Raw genomic sequence first — 15086 nt, forward strand, 5'->3', positions numbered from 1 at the left:
GACAATGACAAACATAGCCTCTTCTCATTTTGTTTCATTCTATAAATCACATATAGTTGGTAGCTTTTGTTATGTGTATATTCTTTTTCCATCTTTTCTATGTAGTAGTTAAGTGACTACTGTCAAATAGCTTGCAATATACCTCTTGCGCTGTTCAGTCAGTCTCCATGGACCATCATCCTAGAATTAACTACCTCCTCCGCTGCCCATTCCCCTGTACCATCCTGTTTTGCTGCAAATTCATTACTTATAGAGTCCTCACTTCCTAGATATGAAAGAACACCCATTTCTCACCATCACTCTCAAGTGCTTTCTCCTGATTTTCCCAACCACCACTACTTCAGGCAGGATTAACATTCCAGACCCTTGCACCTCTCTTTCTGTGCAAACCCTCTGTCCCTCCAAAATGCACGCCATCTCAACAAATCTTCCAGTCTTCAAAATACTGTCGTCTGTCACTACTTCATAGGCTCTGCCATTTCAGACATGTGGGATCAGTCTTCCATTTTGCTCAAATTACCAACATTATACCGGCTGAATCCAAGGTCCATGTGCACAAACTTTAAATATTCTAGCCATTTCCTTGCTAGACTTTATTTTCACCTGAACAACTAATTTCTGTTGTGGAGAACTTTATTTTTACCTTCAGCTGAGACTCCTCTGAAACTTTTCATTTCATAATCCAATCTGACTGCAACTTCCAACCATCATTTCTCTTACTCTCCTCTCCCAGTGACCCTGAATGAGGCATCCAATCCTGTAAAACCTCCACTGGTTCTTGATTAGCTCATGCTCATTTTTCTAGACTGTCCTTCATCAACCAGGAGACTATGGTTGAAGGCACAGAAAATTTTATTACTAGCACCCCAACTGCCTTGATCATTTGTCCATCCACTAGATTTCCTCTATAAACTCCAAGTACCAAATCATGTCATCTGTTTTCTAAATTTTTAGTTCATAGATTTCAGTTATCAAAGTACATAGTGCAAAGAACCAACTATTTCTACCAGATTTGTTATGAAAAAGTCAACCTCACTCCCTTTGCTCTACTTTGTCTTCACCATAGGCAATCACTTTTCCTTCTTTCAGTTAAGCCTCTAATATTCATTTCCATGTGTAACAAGTCAACTACTGTGTGCTGTGCTTAGTCCAACTCATTGTGACCCCATGGACTGTAGCCCGCCAGGCTCCTCTGTCCATGGGGATTCTCCAGGCGAGAACACTGAAGTGGGTTGTCATCACTTCCTCCAGGGGATCTTCCTTGCCCAGGGATCGAACACAGGTCTCCTGTGCTGCAGGCAGATTCCTTACCATCTGAGCCACTGGGGATTAACAAATATACAAATCTCAGTAGCACACAGCAATCGACTTCTTTCTCACACACAGCTGTGGGATGGCTGAGGCTGACTGTGCTGTAAACTGCAGGACTGTAGGTTGGCTGTGGCACTTCTGATCCGTGGGTCACACACTGCAGGTCACACTGGAGGGACAGAGACCAGACTGTGCCTTCCTTAGGACAACAGATGCAACAAAGGGCAAACCCAACAGCAGAGGCACATTTATGCCTCTATCTACATCTCCTCTGCAAAAATCCCAAAGCAAGCTAGCAGGCTCAATCCAGAATCAAGGAACAGAGAAAGACTTCACTTACCAGGAGGACACAGTAAAGGTAAAAAGCAGAATACTGTCAGGCCTGAACAACTGAAATAGTTTACTATCACACCATCTCTCTAAAGAACATACAGCTCTATTTTCTGAGTTAGCCCGCAGATATAGAAGAATTGTGTCTCCTCTCCTCCCTGCATCACAATACACACCAACACTTCCTATTTCCCATGCCTTCAGTATCTTAATTTTTGGTTACATCGAGTGTTTACATTAGTGACTATGTCATCATCACTCATAGCTAAGTTCTACACTGAAATTCCTTTCCTGCACCAGTCCTTGTTTTTCCTGGAGTTACAACTTCTCTTTTGTTTCAACTGTTTAGTTTTCAATATACCTATGAGTCATTCAACAGCAAATAACTATTTGTCTAGATCTACTCCGAAGATATTCAGACAGGTAAGGTATTCACCAACTTTGTATTCCTGAAGCCGTCGCCCTTGGAGTCTTCTGACCTTTTTCCTCAGGGACTGGTGACAGTGACACACAGCCATCCTCCTGAGAACACCCTACACCATCATCCTGGGGACACTCTTCATCTTTCTCCTGCCATGAATTTCCAACGGCCATGTAATTTTTTTGAATAACTCTCTGTACACATCCTCTAGTAGCTTTCTGAGAAAAGGACTTCAAGAGGTAAGCTTTAAAAATACGTTTTGTTCCATTATTTCTTTGATATTTCTTCCTCTCAATTTTCTCTTTGGGAAAGTTTTGTCATCGAATGCTTACTTTTTTTATTGGACTTCTAACCTTCTTTTCTTCACTGTATTTCATCTTTTAATATTTGGGGGAAAGATCCTCAGATTTTAACTCCAGATGTTGTTTTTATCCTCTGAACATTAATTTGTTTGAGCATTCTGATCTTAGTTCATGTTTGCAATGAAGTTTTACCTCTGTAATGATATTAACTTTTTAAGAGTTTTCCTTTCTCTGCATATCCGCTGTTTTCTCACGGTATGCTTTTCTCTTTGTTTTTGTCTCTATCTTCCACGGTAAGTGCATTCTTCAAGTGGGATGGTAAACCTATTCAGCAATGAGTGCGGGAGTGGGGTTTGTAAACCATGAGCTTCACTACAGGGTGATGGGGTTGAGATGATTACCAGGGAATCTCTGAGGTTAGTACTTTTAGGTCTTCATTCTTAGACTAAACACATTATTCAAATAAAACATTTCCAATGTCCAGCCAGGAGAGAAAACCAAGCCACCAAGATATTTGCTGCTGAGTGGGAGAAGACGCCAAGGGCTTCCCCCATCAAGTAGGCAGGATGCACATGGTCTGTTAGTCATTGTTTGGGGCAAGGCACTCCTTCCTTCAACCAGTGTTCTCTTCCGAACGGAGGGAGCTCTTGCTCCCCACCTGCTTCTGTAGTGGGGATGAGAAAGGTCATAGAGTAGATAAGGTGATCTAGAGATCAGACTACTTTTTAGTAGTTTTTACATTCCACTAAAGTCCCCTAATTTTGTCCACTTCACTCAGTTCTATGGGTTGTTGTTGTCCAGTTGTTAAGTCATGTCTGATTCTTTGTGACCTCATGGACTGCAGCACACCAGGCTTCCCTACCCTTCACTATTCTCCTAGAGTTTGCTCAAACTCATGTCCACTGAGTCAGTGATGCCATCCAACAAGCTCATCCTCTGTCTAGGGGTACCTGGGGCTACTAGTTTCTGAACTTTTGAGAAATTCTATTGTAGTCAATTTTAATTCTTAGCTTTCCCTACAATTCCCTGCTAATTCAGCCTTCTCAGATTCATTGCTGTCAGTTACTATTCATTCACTTTCTTTCTAGTTATTTGTTTGCCATCACCACTTTTCATTCTCCTTATTCCTATGGGTTCACATTGTTTTTAGTCCCTTGCTAAGGGACTTTAATGAGGTTTTGTTAGTAAACAAAACTAGATCCATGTTCCATTGGTTATCTTTGCCCTGAAACAGGAATATGTGCATTCTAATTAGGTAAGTAATTCTAAATTGTCACCCACTGAGATCGCTTCAATTTACATTTCCATCAAAAACATATGAGAATGTGGCAGAGTTGTTAACATGAGGTAAATGAAAAGGACTCAGAGGGACTGGAAAAACCTCTAAAAATATTATTTTGTGTATAATGTGGTTATTTTTCTGGGGAGGGATTCAACAAGTGTCAGAGCTTTTGTAACACAAAAAAGTAAGGGACTATTGTTTTATGGTGATCATGTAATGGTTCACGGTTACAAATAACTCAATCATGTATCTATTTTTCCAGCTTCAGCATCACTTGCAGTTTTATTTCTGCAAAGCAGCCTGGGACACTTGCCCAACAAAGAATATATGCACTGGAGAAACACTAAACCAAAGGCATGCATGCACAAGTTTCTCACTCTGCCATTACAGAATCCTACTCACAATGTTTCAAGTAGAAACAAAATAGGCCATCTTACAATGAGGTAAATAATGAACACCTGCACTCAATTTATCATCTGAAAAATCAGACTTGAAGCTTTTGCATACATTTACATTGTTTGAATTATGCAACGTATTTTAGAACTACAGGAGGGACAGTTGTCCAAGAAGCTTTGTTCTTACAATACATCCAATCATTGTATGAGTAAATAAACAACTCAGACTAAGTCCATATGAGGTTGATAACATGGATGCAGTCCTCAGTCTTTAGGAAACAAAGTGTAATGACCTGGCTAAGGACAGGATTTCTTCTAGTACAAATTTTTAGATGAGTTTATATAGAATTACATTACAGAAGGCTTTCAAACACCAGTTTTAAAAATACTATCACTTTATTCAGATTTTTTTTGCCAGTGCTACTGAGCTTATAGACAAACACCACCCATATACATCAGTTAATTATTACCTAGAAGGTGATACTTTTTTTGCTGCATCCAGATAATTAGAGATGAAAATAACATGGAAACGTGAATTTCAGTGGCAATTTTATATCTGTTTTTAGCTATTTCTGTTGACCTTCACAATCAAATATTGTCAAGCTTTATTAAAAACTATGAAGTTCACTGGAGTATTTTACTTTTATGTAACTTCTTTGAAAAAGAAAATGATCAAAGTTATCAAATTAAGAAACTGAGATGCTACCCAGAAACCCACTGAGTAGACATATCACACATGCATTATCCAGCCTCAGTGTCAACAACTAAGGGAAAAACTGAAACACTAAATCAATATCCAACCTCAAAGATAAGGCAACTTTAAATTCACGCAGGGAGAACTGTTAGATGGCTGCTGTTGTAATCTCATCAAGAGATCATGAAGATCTGAAATAAATCTAGGAATAGAGAAGGGAAAGACTGGAGCTAGAAGCTATTCAGCATCAATAAGGTTAGAGATGCTATTACCCCAATTGGAAGGTGCAGAAAAAGAGAAGAGGTCTGTTGATCAGATTCAAGGCATCAGTTTAAGTTCCCTGTAGGACAACTAGTAGGAATACACAAAAGAAGTTGGAAATACATGTCCAACACTTATGAGAGAAACAGATAAAGAATAATTAGAAAACTTGGGGAATATCTACCCAGATACCATAGCTAAGTTGGTAAAGAATCCACCTGCAATTCAGAAGACCCTGGCTCTATTTCTGGGTTGGGAAGATCCACTGGAGAAGGAATAGGCTACCCACTCCAGTATTCTTGGGCTTCCCTTGTGGCTCAACTGGTAAAGAACCCGCCTCCAATGCAGGAGACCTGGATTTGATCCCTGGGTTGGGAAGATCCCCTGGAGAAGGGAAAGGCTACCCACTCCAGTATTCTGGCCTGGAGAATTCCACAGACTATATAGTCCATGGGGTCGCAAAGAGTCGGACATGACTGGGCAACTTTCACTTCACTACCCATATACTAAGCAAATATCAGTGGAAAATTTACCATGCACCCTTCTCTAAAAGCACTGAGAAGGATGAATGAGGCTGGGGGAAATTATACAAGCAAATCAAATGTAAGGAAATCAAATGTGTGTGTTCACAGGCTGGGAGAAATGTAGAAAAGCACCAATGACTTCATGATATTAGTTTTACTTTCCCTTGACTGATACAAGTTGCACAAATTTAACCTGAGTTTAGTGTAATACTTAAAACTGTAACAATATACTGTAAACCCCAGTCAAAAAGTATCTCATTATCTCTTCTGAAACCACAGTTTTAAAATTATCCCACCTTCTCAACAACTTGCCCAATACCTTTTGTTGACCCACTCTTTAGACTAATTTCGGTACCTTCAGTCTTCTCCCTGGTTCGCATACTTCATGTGATGTTTTAAATATTTCTTCCAAGTCTCACTTTACAATCTAGTTCCCCCAGCATCAACTTTTCACTTAAACACTGTGAAACTGTTTCCAAGTTTTCTAGGAAACTCTGTGGCTCCTAGAAAGAAAGACAATGCCGAAGAATGCTCAAACTACCACACAATTGCACTTATCTCACACACTAGTAAAGTAATGCTCAAAATTCTCCAAGCCAGGCTTTAAGAGTCCATGAGCCATGAACTTTCAGATGTTCAAGCTGGATTCAGAAAAGGCAGAGGAACCAAAGATCAAATTGCCAACATCTGGTGGATCATCAAAAAAGCAAGCAAGTTCCAGCAAAACATATACTTCTGCTTTACTGACTATGCCAAAGCCTTTGACTGTGTGGACCACAACAAACTCTGGAAAATTCTTAAAAAATGGGAATACCAGACCACCTGACCTGTCTCCTGAGAAACCTGTATGCAGGTCAGGAAGCAACAGTTAGAAATGGACATGGAACAACAGACTGGTTCCAAATAGGGAAAGGAGTACATCAAGGCTATATATTGTCACCCTGCTTATTTAACTTACATGCAGAGTACATCATGCGAAATGCTGGGCTGGATGAAGCACAAGCTGGAATCAAGATTGCTGGGAGAAATATCAATAACCTCAGATATGCAAATGACACCACCCTTATGGCAGAAAATGAAGAACTAAAGAGCTTCTTGATGAAAGTGAAAGAGGAGAGTGAAAAAGCTGGCTTAAAACTCAACATTCAGAAAACTAAGATCATGGCATCCTGTCCCATCACTTCATGGCAAAATGGAGAAACAGTAGAAACAGTGAGAGACTTTATTTTGGGGGGCTCCAAAATCACTGTAGATGGTGACTGCAGCCAGGAAATTAAAAGACCCTTGTTCCTTGCAAGAAAAGTTATGACCAACCTAGACAGCATATTGAAAAGCAGAGACATTACTTTGCCAACAAAGGTCTGTCTAGTCAAAGCTATGGTTTTTCCAGTGGTCATGAAAGTTGGACTATAAAGAAAGATGAGCACCAAAGAATTGATGCTTTTGAACTGTGGTGCTGGAGAAGACTCTTGAGTGTCCCTTGGACTGAAAGAAGATCCAATGAGTCCATCTTAAAGGAAAATCAGTCCTGAATATTCATTGGAAGCACTGATGCTGAAGCTGAAACTCCAATACTTTGGCCACCTGATGTGAAGAACTGACTCATTTGAAAAGACCCTGATTCTGGGAAAGATTGAAGGTGGGAGGAGAAGGGGACGACAGAGAATGAGATGGTTGGATGGCATCACCAACTCAATGGACATGAGTCTGAGTAAACTCTGAGAGTTGGTGATGGGCAGAGAGGCCTGGAGTGCTGCAGTCCATGGGGTCACAAAGAGCTGGACACGACTAAGTGACTAAACTGAACTGAACTGTGGCTCCTAAAAGCTATTCTCTACAGCCTAACCTACATCTTTCAATCATGAAAAGTCATAGCTAAGAGAACAGGAATTAAATCTGCCTCAAAACTAGGCCACTAAGGCTAAAACTAACAGCAATAAAAAGGTACTCAGCAATAAAATGAACGACGGACTGATCTGTACAACAACATGGATGAGTCTCACCATCATTATGCGTTAGCCTAAGAAGCCAAACACAAAAGACTACAGATTATAATTCCCGTTTATGTGACATTTTAGAAAAGCAAATTCAAAAGGAGGCGAAAACAGATAGGTGGTAGCTAATCTTAGGGGTGGGAGAAGGTAACTGACTGCAGATTTGGACATGTGATCTGCCCTATCCAATAGAAGACAGCAATGACAGTGTGCCAGTGGCAAGTCTAGGCTTTAACAAACCTCATGTGTTCCCATCCTTTTACACCTCTTCCAACTCTATGAGAAGACCATGCCTGGACAGACTGCTAGTCAAACAAAGGTGCAAGAATGGAGCAGAGCTGTCCAGCCAGCATACACCCTCAGTGCAAAGAAGAATGGCCTCAAAGCACAGCATATGAGCACACAAATAACCAACCCCACCCCCCCTACACACACACACACACACTGATGAGAGACTAGACTGAGGCCTACAGGTCCCTCTCTCACCGTCAGAGAGCTAGGCTGAGGTTCCTGGGCAGGATGAAACCATAGCCCCGTTGCAGCCCAGTGAGTAACTACTTAATAGGATTGTGTAGGGACACTGGGATGTTAACCAGGAACAGCTGGGTTGCAATACTTCTGTAATAGGTAACATCCTATACTAAGAAATTTAATAGATCTCCTTAGCAATAAGGAATGGGGATCATTTTGTTTGTTGTCAACAAGCATAGAACAAGTGAGTAAAAACACAGCCCAGGAGGGAGGTCACTTTCCTGCTCCTTTTTGGCACTTTCTATGGACTTCAGCATAGACCAGCAGAGCACGCCACTGGCAAACACCAACTCCTCTGTGCCACAGCTCACTCAGTGCGCCAGCCTTTGATGGATCAGACCCTGTGTTCAAAATGAATTACACTGGCTCTTGCCACCGCTAGTACAGATGGAGGCAAATACATGTTGCACTGCTATTCACAAGGCCTAGAGACAAAGAACACTCTACTCTACACATTCACTACCCTCATTATCCTATCACTATGTAATCCATCCAATGATGTAACAACTGAATTATAAAAAGCACAAGATTTTAATTTCATCCTTCTCATTTTTATCACAACAAAATGCCTGAAACAATGTAGGATTTTCTGGCTTCGCCTGAATTTATCTGCTTCTGTTTCCATAATTTAGGCATCATTGAGATACTGTAGCTGAATTTTTAAATTATTAGATGCTTGACATGCCCTCATCTCATTCCCCTCCCCGCTCCTTTTTTTCTAAGGAAATGTCTGATCTACAGTCCTGACCAAGAAAGCATCAACCTTGTTTCATTTTTCCTGTCATATCCCTCTCTCCCCAAACCCGCTTCATAGAGCCTCCTGACTGGTCTGGACCTACCCCCAGAGTAGCCAATCAATCAGATGACCAGTAGCTTATGATCTGGATGAACTGGCTGATGGAGGTTCTGTATCCCAGAAATTTGAAGTAGTACATAACCAAAGAATTTGAGCCAGTTGAGAAAGGAAGTCAAATCTACTACAGCATGCATTCTTCTTGGAGCTCTAGAGGTACGACAACTAAATCTGAAGTTACAGGAAAAGAGAAATCATAAATTTAGCAGGTGGTGAAAGAAAGTAGATTAATCACCAGGCACCAAAATCCCTAAAAATAACTTGGGGTCTCAACAGCTTGCCAGTTACCAGTCAATTATCTTTTCCCAATCACTTATGTATCTTTCTTGGAAAACTTTGAATCTCTCTTCCTTACAAACTCAAGATTTAATCAGGAATGTTCCATGGATATTGGAAAGTTCTAGTGTCGATAAAAGTTCCTGATAGAGACAATTCTCTCAAAATCCTTCTGAAAGATTTCATGACTACCAGCATCACTGATAATTACTTGTAAATATGATGAACTGCCCAAAAGCCTTGCCCATACCATGACAAGTACAAGACTGACTCATCTCTGTGAGGATGCGACACAGGTACCCCTTTCACAACACATGTGAAGTCTCCAGAGACTCAGTTCATTACCACCAAACTGAAAACTCTTCTTCCATGCACCAAACATTCAAAAAATTCCATCTTTAACCTTAAAGTAAACCTGTACAATGGAATACATCAACCATACAGCCAACATCAAAAGGAATGGCCCTCCTTTTTGAACCATATTTTGGGAATATATAGTGAACTTGGTAATAGGTAAGTGACAGTCTGTCTGAAACCTACTATGAAAATATTTAGTCTTGATGCTCAAAAAGCATAGCGTAGTAACACCTCTTTGCAAGATCGGGATATGTTTTAAGAGGAACTGGGGGAAAAAAAACAAAGACATTTCAAGGGATACCATGAAGGACAAAGCTCACGACTCATACCCAACTCCAGCTCTCAGGCCTCAGAAAGAACTACACTCCCTCCTGGAGTAATAATTATTTCCTGAATGCTGACATCTATGCCCTGTTACTCAATGTAAGTGAAAGCATATTCTCTTTCCAAAAGGATTATCATGATATTAAACAGACATCCAACATATGAAGGCCTAGATGAAGTACCAAAAAAAAAAAAAAAAAAATTACAGGAAAAGAAACAGCTCTGATTAGGTTTCACAGTGAAAATATCAAGAGTAGGAAACTTATGTAGCTATCAAAGAAGGAAATCCCTCTTAAAATGTGGATGTCCTGGGATCAAGAGAGATCATCTGTCCTTACAAAGGCTGTCACAGAGGTCCTGTTCTCCAGGGAATCCTCCTGTTAGAAGATTTAATAGCCATCAAGTCCAGTATGAGCTAAAATTATCTTTATTTGTAGGCTTTGGAACCACAAAAAAAGCGGAAGCAATAGTCCTGAAAGAAGCAATTAATCTCTGTTAAATACATGTAATCAGTTCTGCATGTGTTATGTTTTGAGGTTAAGAGAAAGATTTGAAACATTTCTAAAAATTCTTGCCAAATCTTGTGTAGTTTGTTAAGTGGTGTGATTTTCTTTTCCAGGAAGTATGATGCTTCTGAAAGATCTCTGGGTGAACAGCACTGAACACTGAAAGCTATCTCTTGATTGTTCAAATGCACAGTCGCAGGATAGCTTCCTTCCCTCATGTAACTCCAATTAGGATGGACTTTATCTACTGTCTAAACCATCAAATCCCAAACACGCCACCATATTTGCTCCACCCGGGGCCAGTTTTGGTGCCTTGCTTCAACTGTCAGAGAAAAAGGAGCTGGAAACTGATGTTTTCCAGGTTAGAATAAAATGAAAATCAACACCTTGAATAGACATTCCAGTTCACTTTTACCATGTTTTAACTCTTTCCTGGTTTTCCTAAAAGAATCTAAGTATTTTGTAGCATCCCTTCAATCATCACCTTGAAGAGACAGCAGTTCTTTTATTTTCTCCTTTCCTGAGAGTGGAGAATGCTCCAATTCATTCCAGGTCAAACTTTGATTACCTTAAACGACCTCAGCTTTGAGGAAAAGCAAGGGAAGGTGGCCAGCACTCAGGGGTATCAAGCAGCAAGCACCTTAACACTTTTGTTTATAGTGCATCTTGTGCAAACAGAAAAACGGTAACTCTAAGGGAACAGCCATTGGAAAGGTCCATAGACTCTCTCCATCATAAAATACTTTTTATTTCATACATTTAGTTCACTAAAAATTTTAAGTTAAATGATGATTTTTATCCTAAAAATGTATGTTTATTAAGAAAATATATAGCAATATATATGCTCGTGTGTGTGTGTGTGTGTGTGTGTGTTATTCACTCAGTCATGTCCAACTCTTTGCAAGTCTATGGACTGTAACCCTCCAGGCTCCTCTGTCCATGGGATTCTCCAGGCAAGAATATTGGAGTGGGTTGCCACTGACTTCTCCAGGGGATCTTCTTGACCCAAGGATAGAACCTGGGTCTCTCACACTGCAGGCAGATTCTTTACTGTCTGAGCCACCATGGAAGCCCATATATGCTCATATCAGTACATATATATCAGCATCTATGTATGATAATTCCCCTGGAGGAGGAAATGGCAACCCACTCCAGTATTCTTGTCTGGAAAATCCCATGGACAGAGAAGCCTCACAGGCTACAGTCCAAAGGGTCACAAAGAGTTGGACAGAACTGAGGACAACACCATACATGTATCAACATAGGCACTAACAAGGGGGCGCTCCACGGTTCAGCAGTAAAGATGCAACGTGCAACACACTCCCCTTGCTTTGTACAGAGTGGAAATTCACCGCACCTGACCCAGGTGTGTCCCATATCATTGATTTGCAACAAAATACTAGGCCAGATTCACCACACATTGTCTTTGCTTAATGCTAAGAAACTGTATAATGCCTTTTATTTTAGTTCTCCATAAAATTCAGATTACAAAGGCTCCTGCTGTAACTTCTCATTTTATCTAGTATTTTTGAAAGCCACACATATTTCACCTTAGAAGATGATACTAACTCACATGTTTACTCACCGTAGAACCTTGAATGAGAAAATATCTTAATTTGTCCAGGATATTTTTAGAGGAGTTTTTGTTTTTAATGGTTTCTTCTCCTATTGTTTATTCCTTGTTATTATTTTCCTCAAATCTTTTCTTAAAAGATTTGAGAGCCCTGACTTAATTTTTAACTGAAGAACTTAGATATCTAGACATTTCATTGTGCAAATAAGCTGGTTAAATACAGAACAATTTAAGTAAGTAGTAGACTACATTCAAAACACTAGTCTTACTTCAATTTTACTGCAAATTAAAAACACTACATAGCACCACAGTTAGATTAAATCATAATATTCTTATAAACGAATTCCTAACTTTCTGCTTTGCTTAGAAGAACTACAGACAAGTAACTCTACCTTTGTTTTCAAAATGGAATGCTTCCAACTGTGTTTCCAGAGAGAATGTGTGGTAATTTGGCGTCATTTTTAACATGATAGCCTGCTAACCAAACAACACACTTCAGGCCGCAGTAGGAAAACTGAATCCTTTACCAATGGCTTTCTGAGCAGCTTATCTACAAGACCTGGAGTTAAATTATCAAAATAATTAAAACATTATAACCCCACTATGGGAAACTTCAAAGTGTAACTTTTAAAATAAATGTTTTTTCATACAGTTTTAATCACTGATTATATCCAAGAGGTAGGTCAAACCTATTCAAGGCCCTATGCAAAATGAATTTAGCACTAACAAAAGTTAGGAGCTTGTGAAATACTGAATTTATTATTCCATCCATTATTTGCTAGCATTTCTACCAGTGCCTGATAAAAATGCAAAGGAATTTGTAATCAAAGATAGCATATTTTCAAACTATATTCCAGAGGTATCAGATTCCTACTAAAATTTAGTGTCAATCATATGGCTCTAGAAACCATATACTACCACCATCTGGATTACCTGAGAATAGCTTGTCTGCACCAATTTTTAATCTAAGACTGCTTTTAGAGTAGTCAGGCCTTTCACTGTCCTTAGATTATGTACAAATAGTATTTGACTAATGATTAAGGAACAGTGACTTCAATAGGAGGGCATTATATTAAACATGTGGAAAATTAACTCCTTAGGTACTGCTTTATCCACATGCAATCTTTTCTTCTCATCAGTTAAACTGCAAAGTAATAGTATAAACAATCCTACACACACAACATACACATGCACACACAAAAGGCCAGGGATTTCACAATCAGATTAAGCCCTAACTTACGTATTTTCATAAGGAATTTCTTTAGTTTAAAAAAAGGTCTAAATAAAATTAATTCTCCTTTGGTTGCAATCACAAAAGTCATAAAAAGGAACAAGTCCCTAGAAACCATGAAGTCAGCCACAAGTAAAAGAAATATTGCATTCAACTCCAAGGAATTTTTAGATCAGGTTAAACCAGCAGGAGCTTCCCTGGTGGCTCAATGGTAAAAAACCCACCTGCCAATGCAGGAGAAGCTGGTTGAATCCTGGGTCAGTAAAATCCCCTGGAAGAGGAAATGACAACCCACTCCAGTATTTTTGCCTGGGAAATTCCACAGACAGAGGAGCCTGGTGGACTACGTCCCCAGGGTTGCAGAGTCAGACGTGACTTCAAGACTGAGCACACAAACCAGCAGAAGTTCCTGCTTATTTCAGAAGTTTTCAACAGCTTTCCCTTAGTTTACCAAACTAGAAAAGGTAAAGCGCAGTCACCAAGGATCAGGAGCTGAAAATAACTCATTTTCCTCTAGCTTTAAGTAATAAACTCCATGAAACCATATTATCTTAAGCAGTGGTCCCCAATTTGTTAGGCACCAGGGGCTGGTTTCATGAAATACAATGCTTCCATGGACTGGGGGTGGAGGTGGGGAGGTAGTGGTAGACACCCCTGATCTTAAAGATCACAATAAAAACAAATGCACTCATCCATTACATACACACTCACAAATTATCAACTGCCATAGGTCAGGAACTGTGCAAAGTAATAACCAACTCACTGCATTCTAAAAGTTCTGTGTCACAAATAAGAAATTTTTTTAATTTTGTCTATTTTTAAACACTTCATTATCCACACTATTTTATGACATACCTTAGTGAAAACAAGTATATTTCTCCTCCCCAAAAAAAGATTCAGCATAAGACTGTCATCTTTACTTGCCACCACTCCTCACATAATATACCCTTATCTCCCCTTTAGCTTTAATTGAAAAACAAAAATACATTAAAAATTGTCTCCAAGTCCATCAGTTGCTTCTGCAGAAGTGCACTGTGTTCTCTGAGTGTCACTAGCTGTGATCCACAGCAAGTGTTCCTTCTGCAAATAAGTTCAGGAAATGCTAACTTCCACAAAGTTCAGCAACTTCATTTCAGAGACTTTGGTTTACTAATACACATTTTGAATATTCGAATAGGGGTTATCATGTCTAGCATTTCCCAAGTATATTTCACCTAGAAATCTTTTCCCAAACCTTACTATTCTCAAGAACAAAGTTCCATGGACTACAGCTTGAAAAATTATGATTTAACCCTTCCTAGTTCAACTTTTCCACAGAACATGCTCACAGTCCATCTCCCTCTTCTAGTCTCTCCCTCTGTTTTATTTTGTCTCTGTTGTCTTTATCACTTTCTCTATTTTTCCTCTCCCCCAACCCACCCTCACATCTGTATCTATTTCTTTCTCATCCTTTCCAGCCCTCCCTTCCTTTCTCTCTTTCTCTCTCTCCCCACCCCTATACCTCTTTCAGAAAAATCTAACTACTGGTTTCATGCCAACCATAGCATCTATATATTAATAATGAGCCCATGTTTAACAATCAAGACCTTGATTATGTACCCTAAGATTTTATTTTCAAGTTACTAGTTCAAAGTCGGAGAAGGCAATGGCACCCCACTCCAGTACTCTTGCCTGGAAAATCCCACGGATGGAGGAGCCTGGTAGGCTGCAGTCCATGGGGTCACGAAGAGTTGGACACGACTGAGCAACTTCACTTTCACTTTTCACTTTCATGCATTGGAGAAGGAAAATGGCAACCCACTCCAGTGTTCTTGCCTGGAGAATCCCAGGGACGGAGGAGCCTGGTGGGCCGCTGTCTATGGGGTCACACAGAGTCGGACACAACTGAAGTGACTTAGCAGTAGCAGCAGCAGTTCAAAGT

At 39.8% G+C, this 15086-nt stretch overlaps 1 protein-coding gene and 1 long non-coding RNA gene across 10 annotated transcripts in view; one reads left to right on the forward strand and one right to left on the reverse strand.

The window, feature by feature from the left end:
* The window catches only part of CRPPA (CDP-L-ribitol pyrophosphorylase A), a 377884-nt gene that overhangs the window by 284146 nt on the left and 78652 nt on the right, over positions 1-15086 (reverse strand). The gene's annotated exons all lie outside the window — the stretch shown is intronic.
* On the forward strand, positions 1414-4558 carry LOC139182674 (uncharacterized). The gene is made up of 3 exons (XR_011566190.1): positions 1414-1669; positions 2133-2301; positions 3909-4558. It is a non-coding gene; the product is annotated as an uncharacterized lncRNA (long non-coding RNA).

Source organism: Bos indicus, chromosome 4 (genome assembly GCF_029378745.1).
Source record: "Bos indicus isolate NIAB-ARS_2022 breed Sahiwal x Tharparkar chromosome 4, NIAB-ARS_B.indTharparkar_mat_pri_1.0, whole genome shotgun sequence".
NCBI lineage: Eukaryota > Metazoa > Chordata > Mammalia > Artiodactyla > Bovidae > Bos > Bos indicus.